Source organism: Zootermopsis nevadensis, unplaced genomic scaffold (assembly GCF_977971745.1).
Source record: "Zootermopsis nevadensis isolate Lab colony 2312 unplaced genomic scaffold, Znev_1.0 Znev_ptg000010l, whole genome shotgun sequence".
NCBI lineage: Eukaryota > Metazoa > Arthropoda > Insecta > Blattodea > Termopsidae > Zootermopsis > Zootermopsis nevadensis.
The window spans coordinates 19,892,589-19,912,199 of record NW_028259142.1 but is presented as its reverse complement, the minus strand read 5'-3'; the positions used below and the strand labels follow the sequence as shown (position 1 = coordinate 19,912,199).

General features: G+C 37.7%; 1 protein-coding gene across 5 annotated transcripts in view; it reads left to right on the top strand.

Moving 5' to 3' along the window:
- The window catches only part of LOC110840440 (cyclic nucleotide-gated cation channel), a 206,190-nt gene that overhangs the window by 18,996 nt on the left and 167,583 nt on the right, over nucleotides 1-19,611 (top strand). The gene's annotated exons all lie outside the window — the stretch shown is intronic.

The following is a 19,611-nucleotide window of genomic DNA, read 5'->3' as shown; positions in this document are numbered from 1 at the left end:
AGCCTGAGGGGAAGAGACCTCTGGGGAGACCTAGACGTAGATGGGAGGATAATCTCAGGCGGGATTTATAGGAGATAGGAGTTGAAGGAGACTGGATTTTGTTGGCCCAGGACAGGGTCCGGTGGAGGGCTTTGGTTAATTCGGTGATGAACCTTCGGGTTTCATAAGCCATCTGGTTGGTTGGGTCCACTATTTGGGAAGCCTGAGGGGAAGAGACCGCTGGGGAGACCTAGACGTAGATGGGAGGATAATCTCAGGCGGGATCTATGGGAGACAGGAGTTGAAGGAGACTGGATTTTGTTGGCCCAGGACAGGGTCCGGTGGAGGGCTTTGGTTAGTTCGGTGATGAACCTTCGGGTTTCATAAGCCATCTGGTTGGTTGGGTCCACTATTTGGGAAGCCTGAGGGGAAGAGACCGCTGGGGAGACCTAGACGTAGATGGGAGGATAATCTCAGGCGGGATCTATGGGAGATAGGAGTTGAAGGAGACTGGATTTTGTTGGCCCAGGACAGGGTCCAGTGGAGGGCTTTGGTTAATTCGGTGATGAACCTTCGGGTTCCCTAAGACATCTAGTTAGTTAGTTAGTTATGAGGCTATGTACACGTTCTGATTTGCTGAATAAAGTACTATAATTTAACATTAAATTTTAAAATCCAAGAAAAATGAATGCAGATGGTTGAACGCTGTAAGATGTGAAAATAGTATAACTTTTTGGCATAAGGGAAACTATGTGTGAAATGCAAGTTAACTTGCTACAAACAAATTATATCAGTATGAATATACGACACTCGTGTAGAGACAAAAAAAATGTTTAAGAGTTGTTACCGACCTAGAACTAACTGATCGACTCTTCTGGGTTGTGACACGTGTGACCTTGGAGGTTGTTACCAGTGTTATGGTTGAAGGTATTTCTTATAGCTTGTTGGTTGACACGACGTCAGAACATACAAGAACACTATTGAATTCTCGACAGCCTTGATAACACGAGATCTGGGCCACAATATATTTTATAAAAGATGAGAATGGCAATCCACAGGTAGATTCTAAAAATCAACTGAAATATGTACACGTGAGTTGTTGTTACCTGTGAAGGGTTCTTTCAGGCCGAGATTGCTGTTTGAAAAGTTGAAAAGCATGAACATATTATCTGTAATGAAGCGTTATAAAGTCAGAACAATTCAATATAAAGTATTACGTAAAATATCCAAATTAAAAATAAATACGATAATGTCATAGCTCTATTATATCAAAATTTAATTGGACATTTTTAATTACAATAACATTTAATTATAATATTTTACACGACCAAATACTCGTATAATTTTCTACTGTAATTTACAATGGTTCTGATAGTAACAACAGCAAATTCGTGTCAATTCTAGTAAATTTATTTTTTATCGTCTATGGTCGGGGTTTTCTTGCGAAAGTACCACGGTTGAATTCTAGTAATTGCTGAAGGTTTAATGATGTTACGTTTGGAACTCAGGATATTTATTGTTATTCTGTAGCAGATTATGCTTTTTGAGACTGGTTTATTATAGTTCCTGGTTGCCAACACTTTCCTTTTATTTAGGTAATCAAGCGATTCTACGTATATTGACACACAAATAAACTTTACTCTTCAGAAAATAGTGTAGTTGCGTCATATTGTGATTTATTAAATTAAAATTAAATTATTCGGTTATTCCGTCAAATCACAATGTATTTAAAATAAGAATAATTAAAATAATTAAAATATCATTCTTTGTTCCATATCGAATAATCGATTTACAATTGGAACAGTTACAACATGTTTCGGTTTTATTAAACCATCATCAGGTGTAAAATTATATTAAATTTAAAACTCAATTATAATTTTTTACAATTTTTTCGTAGTGTAGTTTTTTGGAGGTCGTGTCCAGATATTTTCATATAATGGATCAACTTGTGATTTGATGGAATAACCAAATAATTTAATTTTAATTTACTCTTCAGTAATATTGAATTTGGTTCTGAAAGATTGTATTTCTACCAGAAACTTCTTTGTTAGAAGTCATACGTGAGAAGAAAGTACTAGGTCGAAAGTGAAATCTCAATTTCAGTCATTAATACTGGATACCATTAAGAATTTCGAGTCTCTGTAGTGGATTTTAGGGCAGTTTACCAAAAATTCAGAGGTCCTTGCTGCCTCCATCATCGGCCTGATGAATTTGGGGGGGTGTCAGTAAACCCTCACTCATCACATTTTATCTTTACTGCAAATTGGTGGATCATGTCGAAAGTCAGTTTTGTCTGCGAAATAAGGACACAGATGTCCGAGCGACCGAATGGCGTAGTCGATGTCCTGGAAAAAGGGATGGCACGTGTTTGGATGTGCTGAATAACCAGTCAGGCGTCAATATTTGGTTCATGGGCGTACGTAGAATATTACACTGGTCTTAGGATCAATTACCGATGGCAGTGCTGACTAGATGGAAAATTTTTGAAATACTGAAATGGGGAAAATAAGGATAACGCTGCTCGAGGAGCGTCTTCCTCGTCACTAATTGGGTAAATTGGTACCATATCATGAATATTCAATGGCACAAACTGATTAATGGACCATGAGCAGGTGGAGCGCTCAAAGTGGGAGATATTCTTCCCACCTTCAGTGAATGTAATTCCCATCGCGCGGTCGGCAGAACTGTGCTTTTTCATTCTCTCTTCTTAAGTGACATTATCCAGGGTTTCCCGTCTGTCAAAAACAGAAGTTATCTTAATACGATGTTCATATTGACAAACCTTGTTGTACAACCATTATATTTGAACTTCGATAAACAGTGATCAAAAATTGTATAATATAGTTTTGAAATAACATCACCACAGCTCGTAAACCTATGGCCTCTCGAAGACAGTATGCTGAAAAACAGAAGATATATTTTCTCACTCCATGTTAGTAAAAGAAAAGGAAAATATGGCTGTTGTATGGATCTTAGCTGCCTCCATCATCAGGGTGATCGCCCTGATGATGGAGGCAACAAGGACCTCTGAAACGTCGGTAAACTTCTACCTGATAACCCAGGAGACAGCCATCTTCAGACTCACTGCCGTGAAAACCTCAAATCGTACAAAAGGAAAGCAATTATAGCTTCAGAACAATTTCAACTTTACACACAGCAAAGAACGAGGAATTTATGACACAGATATTCAAATAAGAATTGTCCACTGACCAGATTTCATTTCAGTAATGTAACATTGCTTATCGTGAACACCAGCCAACAGATTATCTGCTACAATATATAATACATGGTATATTATGATAGTACTTATGGGGGCTTTCAAATCAGATCCTGTTCTTTGATTAGAGTATATATGTCGCTTGAAAATATTCCAGGAATTTTATTTTAAAATCATTTGTTTTATAGTTAGAAGTATTCAGTCGCGATCAGCTCCGGGACGGCTCTCAGGCCGTGAGCTGCATATTATTGGTCAGAAAACTTTGTGTGTTTTTCAGGTTTCTTCGTAAAAGCTTTCGCATTCTGCGAAAATCTTCCCTCGTGTGAATACTCCTGTGACCTCCCCACCCCAAACACACTCACAGACACTAAATCTATCCAACATTCCCGTGGCATGTTTTCATATACACATGTGACGGATTCTTGGATGAATTTTCAAAGTTGCATTTAGAAGACAGTTTGCTGTGGGGAGAATTACATTCGCTATGAAGTTTTAAATGAAAATATTTAATTATCACAGTTAAAATGTCCATGTTAGCCTCTTCCGCTGCTAGGTACAATATATGGAGAACCTAAGGTAAATTAGGTTTCCATCATGACGAATCGCCCTGAAAATGGAGGCTGTAAAAATGTGTGAAACGTCTACCAGACTGCATAGCGCAACGTCCAACTGTCATTTTCATAACTGCCGCTGTTAGAACCTGAAATTTCACATGGAAATGAGAAGTTGTCGTCACTTTGTTTTAATTTATCTGTTAGAACTACTCGGGGTATGAATACTTTTCATCATTTGTTCTGATACAGTGCAACTGACGTCGTCAAAATCGGCTACTTCTAAATTCGTATTGCTCTGAAATAGTGTCTATTTATTTCTTTCATAGTTGATTGGTAAAACGTTCTTTAATTGTCTGCTGATTGCCTTACATTTCTCGCTTCAATCTTTGGTATCGGCTGAATTGGTTGTTCCATTAGCATTATTTTTATACAGAACATTGACGTGTTTATAACATGGCCGGTTGTCTGAAACAAAGCATTAATGAATTTCAAACCTATATTTTATATGGTCTCTCAACTTCCCACATTAAATTTCTTACTAAAAATTTTAAAATTATCGTCCGTCTTTTAGGCCGTCCAAGAATTTGTTTTCTTACACGTATCTCGAATATAACCCCGGTAAACTGAAAGTTTGTCGTAAGTTCTGTAGAGGTCTCAGACCTACGCAATCCCATTCCAATGGCTGGAATGTCTCTTACTCTATCATTCAAGTTTATTACCTCAGAATATTTCAAATGGAAATGATAATCAGCACAAATTTTTAAAGCGTTTGGTGCATTGAAACGTTCTTCTACAATAGACACTTAACCAATTAAAAATCTTAATGTAGTCTCAAGTCAAATTTGAATTAAAGTAGATTATAATTTAGCAAATGTCGATGTCATTTTAGCTCATTTAATTAGTTTTAAGAATTCAGTTCGTACCTCAAAGAAAACGCAACAGTTCTCTATTATAAAGATTAATTGGTTATTGCTGTTTAAGGAAATGCTATTAGTTTATATTGAGAATCATACAAAATGCAGAATTACTTGTTAAAGCATGTTTTACATGTAGTTAATACTGGGTTTTAAACAGTTATATTTCGTGGTATATCAGACACTCGTGTCTGTTGAAATTCAGAATTAATTTCTGAAACTAATTAACCCTTTTAGATATTTGGTAAGACTCATTGGTTCTTTGGACGGGGCCGGCACTCATCGTAAGATCGGTAAAGTTCTATTTAGACACACCTGACAAATTTCACTCTGCACCAAATGTCGTCGGAATATTTTAAAACTATTTCAGTGACGAAACACGAGACAAACGAACATTTCTCTATGTACTCGTATTTCATTGTGGCGCCCATCTTGATGTGCATTTGATGGAAATTCTGCTTTCCGTCATCAGTTAAAAGTTCTACCTGAAAATTTACTCGTCACAATGTCACGCGACAAAGCCATATTAATTGACAATTCATTATCATTCCATCAAGTATGCCTATTTTCATCTGTTCCCCCTTTCCCCCCTGCCAAACCCACCATTCGCTCGTCTCCCTTCTATTGTTATTATCTTTAGTTACCTCTGTGTCATTCTGTGTACAGTGGACCCTGTCACAAGCCTCTCTCTGCGGTGCGTGGAGAGAGGAGATAAAAATGCCCCTATCGAATGAAATGCCACAAGGATTATTACTCGTCACGTGTGTTATATACGGATATCCTAAGATAGACCGCCACGGCGGTCTAGCGGTTAGAACGCTGGCCTTGTAATCCTGGGATCTCGGGTTCGATTCCCGGCGGTGCCCGAATTTATAACTTGTGTTGGGCAAGGCCGTGGTCTAGGCAACACGGAGTTTTCCTCCGTGGCATCCCAACAATTACTCCATTCACACACAGAAGAAGGCAATGGCAAACCACTTCTGGATCATCTGCCAAGAAAGTATATGAACAGGTCCCAGTCCGAGAAAAGATGGAAGGATCCTGTTCATATGGACCTGTCGTCAGACAGAACACTACAAATAAAAATCCTAAGATATTCCGGAGAGAGAGATCACTAACACGATAACCCACGCACTTATTACCAACTTAACGACTATGCTTTCAGTCTGTTGCCTGAGTTCAACGTAAAAGTACGTAAATATGTAGGTTATGAACGCCGATGTTCATATTCCTCCGTTTAACTTAATTTGTGTTGAGATATCCACCAGAACCGAATGATACCTGTCCATTGTGGATGCCAATTAGTCCGGTACGTTAATTGAAAACCTCGATACAGTTTATAAGCCTCGTTAACAACGAATTCTTTGAATATTTCACAAATGACATAATTGGTCAAATTCTTTGCATTTATGGGAATCAGCGTTTGTAAATTAAAACAACGTTCATGAAATCCGCCACTGACTCTGTCAACACCGTCGTATCTTAAGATTCGTTTTTGTTATCTCACCACGTGACCTAAGCCTACGTAATTGAACATATATCTTCTTTTCAGGTTCTTTGACGCGGAGTCAAAGAGAATTTCAGAGATTGTTACAGATATCTGCTTGAAAAAGGATAAATTCGAAAAATCTTAAATTTGAATAACTTTTTAAAAAATTTTACTAGCCATCTTGTTAATAACTAATTTGTAAAAAACGGAAAATTCGGCAGCACAGCTCGTCAAATTTTGTCCCATGTTTCGATAAATATCAGAGGTGCCATTTTCAAATTGAATAGTTCGCCTAATTCCTGATTTATTTATCAAAGTTTATAATAGTCCCTTATTTTCACACACTTCTGGACTACAATTTTCAATATTATAAAATTCCTATCTTGTTGGTTATACTATAGGTTTCGGCTGTTATATCGTCACTACCACGCATTTACGTCAGCTGTTACACGTACGTTTTCAGTGTAAAATGTTATTCTGCTAAAATTCAAAAACTTTGTTGTAAAATACTTGAAGGCAATATGGCCATGTGAAGTTTATCTGTTTTCGTCACAATAAAAAATACGTCAAGACAAACACGATGTGCGCTCTCGGACTTGCGTCCTATTAACGTCCTTTCGATGAAGTACGGGCCAGTGATACAATCGATCGCCGGTGATGCTGTGCACTAGACGTCCGCTCTCCATCGCCACAGATGTTCGACTTGCAGAAGCTAGTGTGTGGGTGTTCAAAAGACCGGTAATGCCTGTCCCCCCAAATTGACTCGAACATCGTTTGCAAAGAACAAATTTGTCAGCAAACCAAACTTCTTCATCAGAAGCTCTGGAATAATTACCGTCGCGAACTCGTCCGAAAATGTTCGTGGACATTTTCCTGATCGTTTGATTGGACGCCGTGGACCTTTGGGATAACCACCACGTTCACCAGCTTTAAACCCCTATAACGTTTATGTTTTTTTTTATTTTGTGTACATGGTCTAGCGGTTAGAACGCTGGCCTTGTAATCCAGGGGTCTCGGGTTCGATTCCCGGCGGTGCCCGAATTTATAACTTGTGTTGGGCAAGGCCGTGGTCTAGGCAACACGGAGTTTTCCTCCGTGGCATCCCAACAATTACTCCATTCACACACAGAAGAAGGCAATGGCAAACCACTTCTGGATAATCTGCCAAGAACGTATATGAACAGGTCCCAGTCCGAGAAAAGGATGGAAGGATCCTGTTCATATGGACCTGTCGTCAGACAGAACACTAAATAATAATAATAATAATAATAATAATAACATGCGTATATTTATAGTTAATCTGTTTGTGTAGTATTTTTCATTATTATTTTACTAATATTTAAATAAATTAATTGAATTGAATTTATAAGAACGTAACAATTTTCAGTGTAAGTACGTACTGATGCATTTGTCTCTCATACTTCGAGTGATGACTTCTCAGTGTCGGTTCATCAGGAATTAATGTGTTATGTGAAGTCTTCTAAAATATATCCGTAATTGTGACTTAAAAATCAAAAGGGTTCTACTTTAAACAGAAGGTAGCCTTGACAACTTCATATCAACGATTCCATGATAAATATTTTTATCGTTTAATGTAGAAATACTTCTCAATATTATAACCTCTGTGGTCCACATATTTTGATCAAGGTCCAGTTAGTTTGATGAGTACGTCACGATTGAATTGTGAGTCTTGTCGGAATTACATTTTCACATTCAATTTATCGCCAGATAAGAAGTGATTCCGTGTCAGATGTTCTTATGTCCGTTTTTGAGAAGAGGTGAAACCTGATTGGACCGGTCTGGGCTACGTATTTTGGGTGGTGTTGAGCTCAGCTTCGGATTCAGTTCTTCGGCTAACATTTGGGGGAAATAACAGCTTTCACAACTTTGGTATCCGTCGTTCAATTACCTCCCGAACTCGATAAAGTGAAACGTCAAGTTCGTTTCCTGAAACTCGCAATTATTCTTCATCTTTTAATCAAGCGATTTCCGTAAATCTCGACGTCGGCCACTGGCGCTGTCCGACGTCGTGACAATTTGTCCTCGTCAGTAATTGAGGCGATGCGAATGTGGAGGGTGAGGTGACCGAGATTCACGGCGAAAATGAAACATGAGAAATGGATGCAAAATTTTTTTGTAGAGAATCCGAAAGGAAAATATCTCTTGTGAATCACAGATACAGATCAGAACAAAACATTGAGGTAAGTCTTAAGAAGGGTTGACTGGTTTCATCTTCTTCTGGGTAGGGACCTGTGGCAGGCTCTTTTGAACACGGGTTTCATAAAAGGCGAAATATTTTGAATAGCAGAACGAGTGGTAGGTTCTCAAAAATTCTACTACTTATTGGGCGGACAAAAATCATAAAATATTTATAGGTTCTTGAGCACATGTTAGAGTAGAAGCGAATAAGAGGATTATTATGAATAACTAGAAATTATACAAATTCAGCGGCCGGGAAATGTGCATAATTATCGATTATCATTCGTAATTACGAGTTAATTACTGTTACTGTGTAAAATATATTCATGACACCGAGTTCCTCACGTATGGGTTTTGTTTGTCAATATATCCCCAACCGCTGTTTTCAACTTGGACCCAGTTGTGCCAACCTCTGCATTTGGCTTATACAGAGTGACCCATATTAAAATATTTATTGAAGCTTAAAATTCAGTACAATGCGATTTGGATTAATAAACACACAATGTCGCTTTGCTCTATAGGAGGGCCCACGCAGACCACGTCATGTCGTAACCTGCTCGCGCCAGACAGTCAGCTGTCTATCGAAAATCGAAATGCAATGTATTTTTTTTTTAGAAGCGCATAGATCGTCAATTGTCGAACGCAACCTGGCATCTCGTGCGTATTTGACTTTCCGGAATGATTCTAGGGAAATATTTCCAGATTTTGCTGTGCGAAACAGATCGAAAATATCTCGTCTGGTGAATCATCTCTGTGACACGCAGGACAGGAACCGTCCCCGTCTATCTTCGGTGTTAAATGACGAAGTATACGGTGGGCATTTTTAACACTTAACATAAAATTACTGTTCGTTTTATGATTACAATGCGATTTACCTTTTGACAGACTGAACACGTGTCAGGAATGGGTTGCGTGAATTTTAGACCACCCTGTATTTCCGTTTGGATTCAGTAACAAGGCTTATTTATCTGTTTAATTTGGTGTGTGTGTACTCTGTTGGCTTCCACACCAAGAGATTTGTATGTGCTCGCGGCTGTAATGTCGCCAGGGACCAGTTTTCTAGCTCCGAGGTTTTGCCTTCCACTGCAATGTATATTTTGTTGCAATTTTATATTGTATCGTTTCTGCATATGAAAAAAGATCTCGTGTAGCTTTTGGAGTTAATGAAACTGAGGTAGAACTTGATCAATTTTAAACGTGGTCGTATTTCCCCACAAGGCCTATTTTATCCCCTGTCGCATTGTTTTCCGGAACTCAACTCTCGCTGTTTACGAGGGATTCTGTATTTTCCCTACGAAATATAAAATTCGTTCCTGTGTATTTCAAAGATCCACTAGGAGCGTGTCAAAAACTCTGTGAACACGGGGTGCATATAAATTTGATTACTAACTTCTCATGGCGTATAAAACAGCAAAAGGTTCGTTGTCAAAGATAACCAGATGAGAATAATTAATATTGTGTGAATAGACATTATACATACGTCGAGCTACGAGTCCAGTGTCTTTCCACCGTATTTAAGCTTTAACGAGGTAATATGTATGTAACACAGGTTGTCCCAGAAAGAGGTATACATTCATTAAATTAATCAATTAAAGATATTTACATATGTCAGCATCGGTACTTCGTAAATTTGCAAATTTATTTAGTGTAGGTATTTATGTAGTGACCAGCCTTAGCTTCGTGGCATATTTGACAGCGTCGGTAAAATGACTGACGAGCTGCCACTGTATTACAATGTGTATATATCTTTTGGGGCACCCTGTATGAATTAAATAATTAGCTTACTTCAAACGTTGTCATTGATAGTTTTTCAGGTAATATTTGCTCCACAAGAATTTATTCTATAGCGTCATGACATGTTTAATTTGTAAGTACTGTTCAGTTAATTTATTTATTCTGAAAAAGCTATTTTACGCGTACTGTAAATTGAACAAGTTGTTTGCTTGTTATGAAGGGCCCAAACGTCTTGTTTTCATTAAACCTCACCAGAGGTCTCCTGTGAGCCGACCTGGCACTTGTGGCTAGTAAGATAATTTGTTACACGTTTAAATTAATCCACTCAATTGTGAGTTCGCAGAGAATGAATTAAATTACTGTATTAAACGCAAAAAAAAAAATCATACTGAATTGGTGGAAACGCGTGATATAATTTTCAGTCTCATCCTGAATTTTCCAAATTTTGTTTCGGGAATTTAAAACTATACCTCGATGTTATGTTATTATTCTTCGGGTACTGGGCTTCAAAATCAGCGTAAATATGTAAGAATTTATGTTTAAGGTACGTAAGAGTCAGTATAGGAAGAAACGTGACGTATAAAGAAAATGCCGATATTATAACACAATTTAGATTTGCAATTTCATGCTTTGATGCGTGCTTAGAGGCTGGATAGTGAACTAGTCTTCGTATAATTCCTTAAACTGCTCAGAAGCTGGTAGCCGTTCTTCTCATGTGGATGACTAAAACATTGAAATAACTCAGTGAGTAGCACGGCGGATATTTGTAATTGTAGTTCAGGTTTGGAATAATGAGAAAAGAATAAGGAACAACGTAAACAAAGACATGAAATGATAAAAGGGGAGAAAAATGACGTAACTGAAGTTTCTGTGGTAGAAATAATTCTGCAAGGTAATTTCTATGGGCCCAGTCAGTTGGTTTATGACATAAAAATAATCACCTTAGGAGATATTTACGTTGCCAAATATTATGTCATTAGTTGAGTAACATAAGCCGCGTTAACTGAATTTATCGTATCATCTCATGTTGCTAGTTAGTTAATAAATGTCGTATCAGATGGATGATTAATTGTTCAACCGTGTTGATTCATATGAGTGTTTCTATAAATGTAATTAGAAGCACATGAGTCCACAACACTCAATTTTGTTCAACCGTGTTGCTTCATATGAGTGTTTCTATAAATGTAATTAGAAGCACATGAGTCCACAACACTCAATTTTGAGAAAAATAAAAGACCATGCTAGCAGCCACACTGTTTATTTATTATCTTTTGCACTTAGAGTTATAAGCTGAAGTTATTTTTGGACTCGTGTTGTTTTTGCAAGTACCCATATAATATTGAAGGAACACTGCATGTGATTATGTGTATTTTGTCGTTGCTAAGGTGACCTGTTCAGTTGATCTGGGTTACAGTGGTTTCTTTATGGCCGAGACGTAACCAGAACGTTTAATATGCGCTCAGGACTCATCTCGTTTATGGGAAATAGACTATATTTAGGCTCCAATGCGCAACAAAGACTTGGACTAATGTGATTATTGTGGAAAAAGATTTGTTTCTGGTGATTGTCTTAACAGAAATACCCGAGTTCTCTGAAAAAGCGGACTCACGTGGTTCTGAAAATGACCGATTTAATTTACATCATACCAGCAACATGAAACGTTCATTATATTTTCAATCCCGAGTGAATTAATCTTAAATACCTGCAACAAACATTTTGAATTTATATGTCGAGATATTTTAACTACCTCCATAGCTTATAAAAAAATATTTTTATTGTGGGTTTGAAAAGAATCGGTCAGGCGACGGAAAAGCACTTTTGGCATTCTGAGTGCCGAGGCACGAAAATAAGTGTGTAGTCCTTTGAAGGATGGAGATGCGTTTTCATTAAAAATATAATCGGTTTATACAGAAAATGGTACGAAACCCACAGGTGATAAATACACTCTGAAAAATGGAGCTATTTTATATTAGAACAGAAAATAAATGTAGTTATAACGGCGATTTGAAGAATCTGAACCGATGTACTTGTTTCGGTTCATAGGGACTACACCGGACATGGAAACAGAGGTATTTCGCCCACTCCTTATATTACAATTTCATAACCTACAAAATTAACGACTGTATTAATTAATCGTTTCACACATATCGAAGTAAAAAAAAAAATCTGGTTAATTTTTTTTTTTTAAAACAGGAGGAAATTAAGAAATATACTATTTAGAATTGTAATGGTAATAATTTTATATAACAAAGACTTGTGATGTGAAGTCTTCACCAGACGCTATTGGGTTTTAATGAAGGATAATGTATTTTTCTCTGAGCTGAGATAGCCTGGACGTGCAGTGGTACAGACGAGTAACTACCGGCTTCTCGCTGAAGAGGCACTGGTTCGCTCCCACGGCAGTCCGTGTGGGATTTGTGGTTGACAAAGTTTTACTGGGTCGGATTTTTCTCCAAGTCCTTCGGTTTTTCCATGTCAGTATAATTACGAAGCTGATCCATATTTATTCATGACAGTGGCTCAGTTAGTGGGTGGCCGCGGTTCCACGAAGTAACATTCTCGCACTTTATAACTGATAAAACGGATTTAAACGTACGTTACAGAAATGATTATTGAACGTGGCAAAACAGAGAAAGGCGTCTGGAAAATTGGAATAGGAAGACCAAAACGTAGCCGGAGAAGACAATTGTCAATAATTAAAGAATAAGGTTTTAATTGTGATAATATGAAGAAAAAAAACGTGAAGTTGAGGAATATTTTTTTCTCTCGAAAATGTAAAGTAACAAATGGCACGTAAATAACACAATTAGTAGAAAAGTTAAGAATAAGTAATTGCCTAAAGAATGAGAAGATGAAGGAAAATAAGTAGTATGAATTGATTACCTATAAAAATTACAGAAACCTCTGCATTGCTGTCAAAAACTCGCAATTAGATGTCTAACGGAAGTGATCAGATGCCAAAATATTGGGTACGCACAGTTAAATAAAAAATTCATCAACTCAGTAATAGAAAAACCTAAGCAAATGCCTGATTGGCTGACAGCAGGAATAAAGTAATCACTTCCTAAATCAGACAATAGTAAGGAATCGAAAGATTGTCTCTCTATTAACTATGTATCGAAATGTTGACAGGAATATTTGTCGTAAGAATCCCAGTTTATTTGAATGAACCTAATTTATTATTATTATTATTATTTAGTGTTCTGTCTGACGACAGGTCCATATGAACAGGATCCTTCCATCCTTTTCTCGGACTGGGGCCTGTTCATATACGTTCTTGGCAGATGATCCAGAAGTGGTTTGCCATTGCCTTCTTCTGTGTGTGAATGGAGTAATTGTTGGGATGCCACGGAGGAAAACTCCGTGTTGGCTAGACCACGGCCTTGCCCAACGCAAGTTATAAATTCGGGCACCGCTCGGAATCGAACCCGAGACCCCAGGATAACAAGACCAGCGTTCTAACCGCTAGACCACCTCATCTTATTATTAATTAGTGTTCTGTCTGACGACAGGTCCATATGAACAGGATCCTTCCATCCTTTTCTCGGACTGGGACCTGTTCATATACGTTCTTGGCAGATGATCCAGAAGTGATTTGCCATTGCTTTCTTCTGTGTGTTAATGGAGTAATTGTTGGGATGCCACGGAGGAAAACTCCGTGTTGCCTAGACCACGGCCTTGCCCAACACAAGTTATAAATTCGGGCACCGCCGGGAATCGAACCCGAGACCCCAGGATTACAAGGCCAGCAGATTAAGAAGGATGTTAATAATGCAAGGATCAACTGTTGATATCAGAAGCAATGTTTGAAGGGCTCCAATAGGAGAAGAGAGAATCCAAGCACAGGATGGATTGGACATCAAATGCACAGCTGGGTAAGAAAATCAATATAAGTGATAGGATGGAACAGTGAAATTGGTAAATTCTGCAAGTTGCTTACTGTCAGATGTAGTAATTCCAGCAGACAGGAAAGTAATACGGAAGAAATTCTTTTTAAAAAATTAAATATTTAAATTCAGTGAATGTGGAACATAAATTGTTTCGTTAAACCTTTAATAAATTGGATACAGGATTTGTAATTAAAGAGAGAAAAAGAATCTTTAAACAATACCAGGAAAAAATTAAGTAGATTCTAGGAACATCGAACTTTATAAGGAAAGTAATGCAGTCAGAAATTTGAAGCCGTTGGCTTAAGGTTAACAGTACCAGGAATCAATCTATGAAGATATTAAAATAAAATAATTATGAAGGAATCCACGTCCCAAGTGACAAATTGTGGATTTCTTAAGATTGAACTTGCATTTGTATTTAATATCGTAGTATCACGTACAGATCTCGCGTTGTTTCTTCCCATCAGCAGCGGAATTAGCTTGTGTGAACATGTCAGAGCCTTTAGTCAAGACAAAGGTTTCGTTATCGTGAGTTCCAGTTTATATATGATAGAATATTTTCCCCTTTTTCAACCTATGCGTTTAATGCTCGGTAATGGGTGATGTGTTTGCGCCTGCGCACAGCTCAGCCCCTAGACCGCTTTACGGTTGGTCGGTCGGTTACGTTACGCTCTGTAAAATGCTTTTTGATAGTCGATGTACATTTCAACACCTCATTCAAATTCTTCATTCATACATCACAAAAAAAAAACCAGTAATGCAATTATGCACTTAGATTTGCATAATGAAGACTTGCAATATGCTTTCTTCGCAAAACTATAATTACGAAGAATAATATGGCGTACAGAATATTAGAGAAATTATAAATGTGCACAAAGTTTTAGGTCCAGGATTTGTCACAGAATAGAGCACTTGGTGTCGATAAAATTATAATATTAAAAAGGATCCCAGTGTAATATTTGGAATAGATTCAGATGATCCAGATTGGGGTAAGGTGACGAGATCTGTGACATGTCTGTGTTCCTTACGAGTACCATAAAATTCCGAAAATTTATTTTGACTCGAATTATGTTGCATGGAATTATTTAAACCCCAATGTTGAAAGAAATTAAGTGTTTACTGATGTAGAAATATAATTGGACTCTGCAGTTTTACACATTCATAGGAGAATTTGAAGAAACTAACAAGACCCTTAAGACAGAGTACACATTATTAGATATTTATATTTTTAATAAAATCTCTCCGGAATATGAAAAAGTTCCTTGGTATTACCACTTCGAGTTCTTCGAACAGCGAGAAAGTGTGTAATAATCGATTATCGCAGTTCTCTTCCAAGATTTACTAGTTTATTTTTATGTTTGGAATCGTTTGGTCTCCCATATGTGTCCTCACGCCTCACTTCGCTCAGTCTTAACAAATCATTTCTCTCTGTGTTACGTCTGACTCAGAGAGATTTGAATGCCTTAATGATTCTCTGATGTTCAGATTTTGTCGTTTTCTGTACTTGAACCTTCTTTCCATGTTTATCTCACGATTTTTTGTGAACTGTCCAAGCTATTAAAAAGAATGCGAGTTTTATTTAACTAATATGAAGGAATAAATTTCCTAAAAGTGACTCAGCAGTGGTTTCTAGAGCAAATTACGAATTTATTGCTATAAAAGTATCATGTCTGCTGGTCACCGCCTTCTTTACTGCCGGCCATAGTTGGAGCTATTTCAAATTTTGTGTGAGTGTCCCTGCCATTTGAATCTTACTTTAAAAAATTGTTTGCCGATTTTAGGATAAATCTATTCTTGCGTTTCACACTTTATTATTATTTAGTGTTCTGTCTGACGACAGGTCCATATGAACAGGATCCTTCCATCCTTTTCTCGGACTGGGACCTGTTCATATACGTTCTTGGCAGATGATCCAGAAGTGGTTTGCCATTGCCTTCTTCTGTGTGTGAATGGAGTAATTGTTGGGATGCCACGGAGGAAAACTCCGTGTTGCCTAGACCACGGCCTTGCCCAACACAAGTTATACATTCGGGCACCGCTAAAATAATTTTTATAAGATATTTTTTTTGCAATCTAAGTTAATAAACCTACATCTTTACTTGAAACTTAAACATAATGAGTTTAGAATTTCTAATCCAGAAAGGTGTATCTTTAAGTAGGAGTACATATATTTTTTTTTATCGGCGAAATCCTTTTAAACAAGAGTCTCGTTGTCACATGTGAAAAAACACGTGAACATGGCTGCGTATCGGCGAAACTTGAACGCCTCTGAGAAGAACGAACAAAAAACATATCTAATTTCCTTTTCAGAGCAGTGGATTCTACACTGTCTAACTTGAATTCTTATTATAATTTTCTTTCTTTCCTTGGCAATCCGCATTGTCTTGTTCTCGACAGTGGAATATCGATCTGCATCTTAAACTTTTATATTTTCATTTGTTTATAAAGGCATCGAGTTTTGTGGAGCGCACTTTCTACCCAAAATAATCTGAAGCGAGAGGATTACAGCGACTGGCGAGTGACCTCAATTCAAAGAGGGGTGGGACAACTTTTCTAGCGTCTGGGTGGTTATTTAACGACACTAAAACAGAAACAAGAGACGGACTAATAGGGGAATTTAGAAGACTGCTTAATTTGTTTACAGGAAACTTAGGGACCAAGACGACGGGAAATCTCTGCCAGGATATGCAACCTTTCGAATGAAATTTGTCCGCAATATCCCTTTATTTAATCTGTTAGGAGTATATAACATTAAATTAAATGTACGTATCAGTTTATGGGCTCTGATGTTTATAAATACTGGTTAAAACATTAATGTCACAAAACAGAGCAAAGACTTTTTATTAGAAATAATTAAGGATGCTAGTCAGGATGTGACGGGAGAGCACATATAATATAAAGGTAGCACGTGCTTACTAAGGAATGGAGGTAGGTTGGACAAGAAACCCTTCAGAAGATTTTCCCTTTACGAATGTAACTCCCGTTGAATGGATGTCCTGAGAACTGAAGCCAGAATGTTTGTGGATCGAATAACTTGAAGGTCTCTTCGATTGGGGACGGGGACCGGGGGGTGGGGGGGGAGGCCTCGAGTCGTGGATCTTGTGTCACTTAAGTGCATGTCCACGTGTGTACCACGGCCTTTTCCCTGTAACTACGGAAAATCACAAAGAAACCTGTCATGGTAGCTGAATAGTGTTGGATACATATAGACACACACATATATTCATATATGCATGCAAAAATACACATATTAATGCACATGTATACATAAATATACGCGCGCATTCGTACAGACTTAAATATGAATATACATTTCGTGGATCCGGAAGTTGTCAGAATAACAACAGTGTGACGTATGTAATTGAAATTTTTAAACGCCAGTCTAATAATTTGCGAGTTACTGATGTACTAGTGTATGTCGTGTGTATTGGTTGAAGGAAGTGGTCGTGGGTTTAAGGAACTATTCAAGCATTTGCCTGAAGGAACTGAGGAAAATACTTGGAAAACTTTAGTCAGGATAGTCGGCCTCTAGACAGAGGTTCGAACTAGAGACCTGTGCATTAAGGTTGTCGTGATGTAGATGCTGGCTGAAGAGAGGAATAATAATGTTTCCAATATTCACGTACTCATATAAAAAGCCAGTTCGTGAAGTCCTGCATTTTCTCCAAGTAATTTACTGCTGGACTCATCCGACCTCCTGTCACCTCGACCCCGAGTTTAAGCCGAGAACCGGCTGCTTTACGAATTGAATCCCTGACCCAAACTCAGTTATTTACATCAACGCTGTTATATTATTATTAAAATATTTATAATAGTCATTAAAGTAAATATACCCACACAGGCTAATGATTACTGGATTAAGTGACGAAGAACTTATAAAATAGGCCTAGATAGGTGGTCTAGCGGTTAGAACGCTGGCCTTGTAATCCTGGGGGTCTCGGTTTCGATTCCCGGCGGTGCCCGAATTTATAACTTGTGTTGGGCAAGGCCGTGGTCTAGGCAACACGGAGTTTTCCTCCGTGGCATCCCATTAACACACAGAAGAAGGCAATGGCAAACCACTTCTGGATCATCTGCCAAGAACGTATATGAACAGGTCCCAGTCCGAGAAAAGGATGGAAGGATCCTGTTCATATGGACCTGTCGTCAGACAGAACACTAAATAAATAAATAGATAGTAGTAGTTTCATCCCAGAGCCTCAGGAGAGCAACATTGCATCGAAACCTACAGCACAGTAGGTCTTATTTTTAGGGTAAGGCGAGGCTATTCTCTCGTGCTTTGCCTTCAGTGGAAGTGGTTTCGTATTCCGCCATTAAAGGCAAGTTCAGGATCAGCGTATGTGAAGGCAGTTGGATAATTCTTGGTTTCTCCTGTACCTCACTTTTCACACACCCTGTTTATTGTCCTTTCACTTGAACATGTTTCAGCCATTGTCAAGTTCAATTTCCAGCTTTTATGTCAAGAGACAAAGATGAAATTATACATTAAACATTTTAAATGGTTAAAAATTCAGAATGCCAGAAAAAGAAGAGATGATCATTAAAGTTGTTTTAGGTTAGGTTGGCGAGCCTCGGTCTGAGCGGCATTTGTTTTGGTGCGCTACAGTTGGATAAACTGTCGTTTTTTACGTTTTCATTTTTTTCTAGAAAGAAATTAGCTCTTGTGGAAAATTTTTACCGTACTGTAAGAAGAGGTGTCGCTCCTCAAGATTTAATCATTAAACACAGAGATGCAAAAATAATAGACGTAATTTATTGTCAGAAATACGACTCGTGATCAGTGCAGACATATTTTATGGTGTCGTTTTTAACCTCACTTTTGTGTAGCGGAGTCTGTATGAAGGTTTTTAATTTTTTATTTTTTGGAGGTTATTTGAACCATCTTTTTATAGCTTGCCTGCAGTGTTATAGCGTATTGTTTTCAATACAGATGGTTGAAGTGAACTAAAGCAAGAAGCCAGAAACAACTTGCTCCATTGAAATGTCTGTGTCCACTCAGATTCTGCTTTGTTACGTTAACCATATTAAAGCTGCAGAGGCGAGTGGCAATGACAAGACTGATGATTGTCCTTGAAACGAATTCATCCTTCAAATTTCGGAACAAATGATTGCAGATAAACTTAGTATTGATGGAAAAAACAAAACAAACGTTTTAGGAGCATAAACTTCGTCTCCTAAGAAAATAATAAGAAAAATATAAAGGAAAATGGATTTTGTTGCACATTTATCGTCATTTGGACATTTGAAAAATGCCAAGAAATGACACGAACAGAAATAAAAGCAATTGAAAATACCAGAGGAACTTACACTGATTCTTACAGAATCAGCAACGAGACTGTAGATGTCTCCATTGTCGATTTTCAAAAGCTACTGGATACAATGTCCACACTGCAGAATGTGGCTGGACAAAAAATATGCTGTAACAGCGCGTAGTTGTTTACTCGCGGAAAATATAACTGATAAAAATATCCCTTCCACCGACCCCAAATGGCCCTGCCATTTTGCAGAGAATTAGAAATTTTAATAATTTCGAGTACACGGTTTTCGTATTTCATATGTTTTTTTCTGTTGTTGGTGTTTATGTAACAAAAATAATGTCCAGTAATAAAATGTATGTTGTTTGTTTATGCTTAAA